The 6000-nt window shown below is 49.7% G+C and overlaps 1 protein-coding gene across 1 annotated transcript in view; it reads left to right on the top strand.

The window, feature by feature from the left end:
• Positions 1-265: 265 nt before the first annotated feature.
• Positions 266-6000, top strand: part of FBLN2 (fibulin 2) — a 113033-nt gene continuing 107298 nt past the window's right edge. The window contains exon 1 of the mRNA XM_063348317.1: positions 266-496. The gene's annotated coding sequence lies outside the window, so the exon portion shown is untranslated. The remainder of the gene's footprint in view (positions 497-6000) is intronic.

Below are 6000 nucleotides of genomic sequence, written 5' to 3'. Positions count from 1 at the left end.
GTAAGCAGCAGTGGGATGGAAAGAAAATTAAAAGCGCTTCTTAGCACAATTTCGAAGCCACCTTTGATTGACTGAGGGGGCTTAACCTGGGCAAACCCAGGCGGTAAGGCACCTCTGCCCCACGGCAGGCGTGGGGCTCGGCTTTCACCCCCCCACTTTTTCCTTTTTAATTGGAACCCCCAGGCACCAGGATGCAGACTTTTCTCCCCCACGTGAGCCTTACAGAAAAGCCGATCTCATTGTTTCTCCGTGTCCAGCCCCGCTCCGCGGGCTCCCCGGGGCGGCGGGCACTCGCCTCCCGGCCGGCCGGCGCTGAGGCCGGGCAGCCGCGGTGCGGAGCGGAGCGCGGTGCGGCGGCAGCCCGCGGTGTCAGGTTAGCCAAACACCCCGCGCCGCCGGTCAGCCCCGCCGCAGCTTTCCGGCCCCTCCCTCTGCCTCCCGGGGTCCCCTTGCCCCTTCCCCCGCGGAGCGGAGCAGCGCGGCGCGGAGCGGGGCGGTAAGTGCGAGCGGTGGCGGGGCAGCGCGGGCGCGGATCAGCCCCCGGCGCCCCGCTCCGCGGAGGTGCGGCGCCGAGCCGGCCCCGCGGAGCCCAGCGGGAGGTCCCGGGACGCCCCTCGGTCCCGGTGCCGGTCCGGGCGGAGCGGAGCCGGCTGCAGCCCCTCGGTGCGGGGGACGCGATCCAAAGCCCTTTCCCGGCTCCTGGGACAAATAGGCAAACGGTTCCTTACGCTGTTTTCTCTTTCTCCTTTTCTTTTTAATTTTTTTGGTGGCGTTCTGAAAGTGGCAAATTGTCAAAGAAAAAAAAAGTTTCTGTAGATGTTTCAGAGCTGTTGCTTTATTGAAAACAACTCCCTGGGTGGAGGCGAGAGCAGCCTGCGGTTCGGTGGGAGTGTTTGCAAATCAAATGTCATTTGGAGGTGGGGGGAAATCTGGCAAAATTGTTCCATAAATGCGTTCTCCAAGTTGTGCAGGCTTGCTCGCCTCATGTGAGCTTAACGAAAACCAACGGGAAGTTTGAAAGGAAGAGGAGAAAGTACGTGGGATAACCGAGAGAAATGCTTTCTGCCTGTTTTTGCTGGTCTGCCTGGATTCTTGGAGTGAGCGGTGCTGGGTGCGAACGCTGAGGCGCTGCTGCCCTGGCAGGGGGCTGTGTTGGGGAGATTTGGGGGACCAGGCTTGCAGGATCGGTGGAGAAATCGGCCCCTGGAAGCAGAAACGCTCACGGCGTGTTGGGGGCTTGCGTGAGAGCCAGCCTGTTCTCTGCCCCCACACCTCCCCTCACCTTATCTCTTGTCACTCAAAGGCTTGTGCTGGAGCCGGTCGGTCCGCCCAGAGCTGAGCCACCCGCGGGGAGCAAGGCCAGAGGAGGTGGGGTTGGGCGCATGGTCTGTACCACCCGCGAGGGAGGTCCTTTGAGCTTACTGGTGCCATGCTTTTCCTCTAAGCCTGAAGGAAAAGGTCTTGTTATTGCTGAGATATATTAGTACTGAGTTTTGTTTCTTTGCACCCATAGGTGATGAGTAGAGAGGTGGTGCTTGAGGCTGTATCTGTTCCTGTGGTTTTCTAACAGACCATCCACACCTGAATCCTCTCCTTTCCTGCTCCTCCTCGTGGAACATCTTTGTTTTAGGCATCCTTGTCCTTTCAGTTGCAGAGGGAGGCTATGGGCACATCCTATAAACGTGGCTTTACTTATAACTTGATTTGACTGGCATTTAACAAGAAAAACTACATTTTATGGTATGTGGTTAATGGGTGTAAAATTATCTGAGAAAGATACAGCTTTCTGGACACAAAACGCCCTTATCAGTGGAACAGATAAAAATTTATAATATGAAAGGTTTTCCCCTAATGGCAGAAGGGGGCCTACAGGGGCCAAAAAAGGGTCTTTTAACTGTTTCTTTTCCCAAATGGAGACTTTCAAAATCACTTTGAAGACAGTTACACCAGCATTAATAGGGCTGCTGGTGGTGTAAAAATATCACCCAAAAGTCACACCCTTAATTGGCATTACTGTGTTGGCAAACCTTTTGTAGTGCTGCCTTATCCTTCAACAGCCCTGTTATTTTAATTGTATTCTCTTTCATGGGCAAGGCTCTGAGCAGGATTTATGGCCTTCAGTGTGGTGGCTGGAGCTTTACCTTCTCCAGTAAAGACAAGAAACCGATGGCAAAGCAGCTGAGGCCTTCAGCCCTGGTAGCTCCTCAGGGATTCCACTTCTGTGGGACTGCTGCTCTGGGCATGCTGCAGTAAGCTGCCTTGAAAGCTATACTGGGAGAAATAACAGGTAAACTCTAGCCTCGCAGTGTATTTAAATACCAGGAAAAACGTTTTCATTTCAAATCAGTTTCTGTGATTGGAGAGATCTCTCACTCTTCTCCTTCCATCCATCTGTCCATCCACTTTAGCACCTTTTCAGTTGCATTAGGGCATAATGTGGCATTATATATACTTCTAAATTTAGATCTGGTCTACTTGAAGCTGGAAGAAGCCATCTTTCTTCGATTTGGTGCACTATATGGTAGGTAGCCTTTCAGGGGCAATGATGGGCAGCGAGCCCCACGGTGCCTGGTGGCATTAAAGGTGACATTCCAGTGCCATCAGTGCTTTCTGTCCTGCTCAGGCATGGAGAGCAATAACCCACATACCTGAGGGCTGGTTGGGTGAGCATAGCTGAGGATCCGTTCGCTCAGTGGTAGAGGCCCGTGAGCACACGGGAGTCTGCACCGAAGTGCTCATCGACGTAGCTTCACTCCTGCATATGCGCAAGATGAAGCTCACCAGACATCCCAGGCTGGCTTTTGGCTCTGGTGGTAGATTGCAATAGAGCAGCAGCCCAGCGAGGAGATGGCGTATTCTCGACTGCCATCTCTGTGGTTGGTTATTACACGTATATACATTATTACATTATATTCCATTATAGCCCTGTTATTACACTTCTTGGAAATATTTTGTTTTGCTGGACAGTTCCTCGACAACAGGAGGGACAGTGCTGGGGCGTTTCCACGCTGCCAGAACCGCTCCAGCCCTGTGGATGTCCGTTCCTCTGAATTCGCAGGAGCAGACAGTAGGTTACCTCCCATCTCCAGGCTGTGACCTGCTTTCACTTTGTGTTCAAAATTATGCTTTTTGTGCCTTTTTTGTGTGGGTTGGAACCTCTAAGAACTTCTGTGGCTCTCATTGCTATAGTCTCTGGTATCTGCTCCCAATTCTCAAAGCCTGCATGGAGACCGCTGGGTATGTAAGATACCTTGGTTGTCCTTCCTTGTCATCCTTGTGCCCTTAGATTTTGCATCCCGTGTAAACCAAAGGAAGCCTACTGCCAACCATGTCTTTCACAGCTGCCTTCTTTCCTTTATTCTGGGAGATGACAAATGTTTACAATGTTGGTCTCTTTCAAACCGTTCTTTGGGAATTTTTCCATGCCTGGGAGTTTCTTCCCCTAGTTTGTGGGTAAGAGGTGGGATTTAATGGTTTCTGGCAAAACCAGAAGTGTCCCTTAAATTATCCAGAGATTTTTGTGGTTGCTGAAAGACTTAGAGTGGGCACATGCTTTCCTACAGCTGCCTTCTGGCTTTTCACCATCATACCCTGAAGAAACCAGACTGCTGCTAATGCCGGGGGCCACTTGCCCCTTCCACGAGCCTTTGAATTTGGGGCAACTGTGATCTCAGGTGGCCTCACACTACCCAGGGAGAGGGCTGTGCCTGCCGGGAGCTCACCTTCCTCCCCCGTCCCGGGGCTGAACTGTACTGAGGTGTTTCTTTTCTCAGTTGTCTGCAGGTCCTTATTGGCAGAAGGAAGCTTGACTCTTAATTATTCTGCCTCCTATCTCCTCTTTGATGTACCAACAGCCCATGTGTTTAGGATAAGGCTCTGATATAGTGATATGGTCTCATGCATTCACTTTTGTTTAGCTTTTCCCCTCATTCTCTTGCATTAGAAATTTGGATTTCCTTCCAGCTCATTGGCATAACATTAACCTTTCTTTTTGCTGGAAGTGACATATTGCCTTTAATAATAGGGGCCTGGATTTAATACCCCAAAAGGTCCTTTTCCGATTCCATGTTCATATACATTAGGAGCTAAAAGAGATTTCTGAAAGGGGCTTTCCAAAAAGTGGTTTGTTTTCTCCTGCCTACGTTATTGTGGTCTTTTTGTAAGAAATCAAACTGTTGAAATGAGCATATATCCCTCTTAGATATGAAGAAATTGCAGCTCACTTGTGGCCTGGATCCACTCCTCCTCCTGCTGAACATGATTAGAGCAAGACCAGACCCTTTGAGTTACCTTTTCATTCTTGTAGATTACAAGCCTAATACATTATTCATGAAAATTAAGCTGTGTTAATTACATCTCCTGGTCTGCTTTAAGACATACATTCCTGTCTGTCTTGTTTGCTAATGAACTCTGTGGATTGAATCCAAAATCAGGGAGAAGTTTAAGCACTGTCACTGGTCCGCGCATGCAACTCGCCCTGACTTCATTGTCCAGATGTGACCTCCAGGCTTCCCGTGTAGGGGCGGCTGTGGAAGTAAATGTTTGACTGGGAGATGTCACTGACATTTATTGCTGGGTGCACTAGAGCCTGTGGCTTTCATCAGTGTGGTCTCATTTTTATGAATGAAGGCAGGCACTGACTGCCGAGCTGTCCAAACCGGTGCCAGGAATCCGGTATTGTAGAGACGTGGGTGGAGATGGGAGCGTGGGAAGTGCTTCTGCGCCGGCGGTCCCACCGTGGTACAGCTGCGTGTCCAGCCCCAGGCACGATGGATGGCCGTGCTGCTTCTGCAGTCTGGAGGTGCTCTGAGCTTGGGGGACCCTGGAGAGAAAAAGTCATGAAAAAGTATGTCACACACTCCTTTTTGTGAAGTGAAGGTTTAAAAAGTATCCCCTCTCACCTTAAACTCTTTTCTGCCTATTTTGGTAGGAATTTATTTTTCTTTTTTTTTTGATCCTTAGCATGAAGCTGTTTTAGTTCAGTTCTGGTTTTAACTCTTGAACTCTATTCAGTGAACACACCTTGGAGACAAAGAGCTCATTTTTTCCTGTATCCACGAAACTTTTTAGTAACTGCTAACCCCTTACACCTGTACATGTATAGTCAAAGAAGGATCTTAATGTGGTTTTGTCTAGACTTGTGATGGAGGGAAAGAGAGAAAGCAATTCCTGAGGCATGGATACATGACTTTTTGGAAGTAGAAAATATAACCAGCAAAGGTTATATCCCCAGAAGGGGGCTGGCAGAAGGGGTCTTCTGGGTGTTCTTAATCCACCTCACTGCCAAGTCAGCCAGGTTAGCTCAAACCACCTTTGTTTTTGACGAAATTAGCTGAGTCTGCTCTAGCGCAGTGAATGTTCTCTCTGTCCCTCCTGCCAGACGTGCGGTGGGGGACTACCAGCCAGCTGCTGGTCTTCAGCCAACTCCTGCTGTAGCCACGTCCAGGAGAGACCATCTGTGTGTCCCCCAGGCTTCACTTAAATGAGAGCTGAGCCGTTTGTCCAGTATCAACTTAACCACGTTTGTCAGACAGAATCAGCTTAAGATGTGCCCCTTACACTCATGTTCGTGCTGTCCTAAATAATTTCAGCTTGGCACCTATCCCCCAGTTCTTAGCTCGGGTCCCATTAAAAGTTCTTTCTGGGAAATTTCACAGGTCACTGGTGCTCTGCGGCAGCCATCAGGAGTGGGACCAGCTGAACTCCTTAAGGGTGTCTGTGTGGTTCAGGCGGAACAGCTATTTTACCCATGGAAGGACAGACTTGGTCTTTTACCTGAGGCTTTGTGAAGCCTTTAGGCTGACACTGGGTATGCATGCATGGACAGAGACTGAGCGGGTGCCTATGAGATTTGAATTCCCATTTAAATTAAAAGGCAATTTGCTGTCTGTGTTTCTGTGACAATCCCATTTGAAGTGTTTTATAGAAGCAACTTCTGCTTTTCTGTACTGTGCACTGGGCTTTGGAGGACAGGTTACTGAGAGAAAGATGGAAGGCGGA

This window comes from Chroicocephalus ridibundus, chromosome 10 (genome assembly GCF_963924245.1).
Source record: "Chroicocephalus ridibundus chromosome 10, bChrRid1.1, whole genome shotgun sequence".
Taxonomy (NCBI): domain Eukaryota; kingdom Metazoa; phylum Chordata; class Aves; order Charadriiformes; family Laridae; genus Chroicocephalus; species Chroicocephalus ridibundus.
Note: the sequence above shows the minus strand (reverse complement) of the source record. Positions and strands in the feature narration are given on the sequence as shown.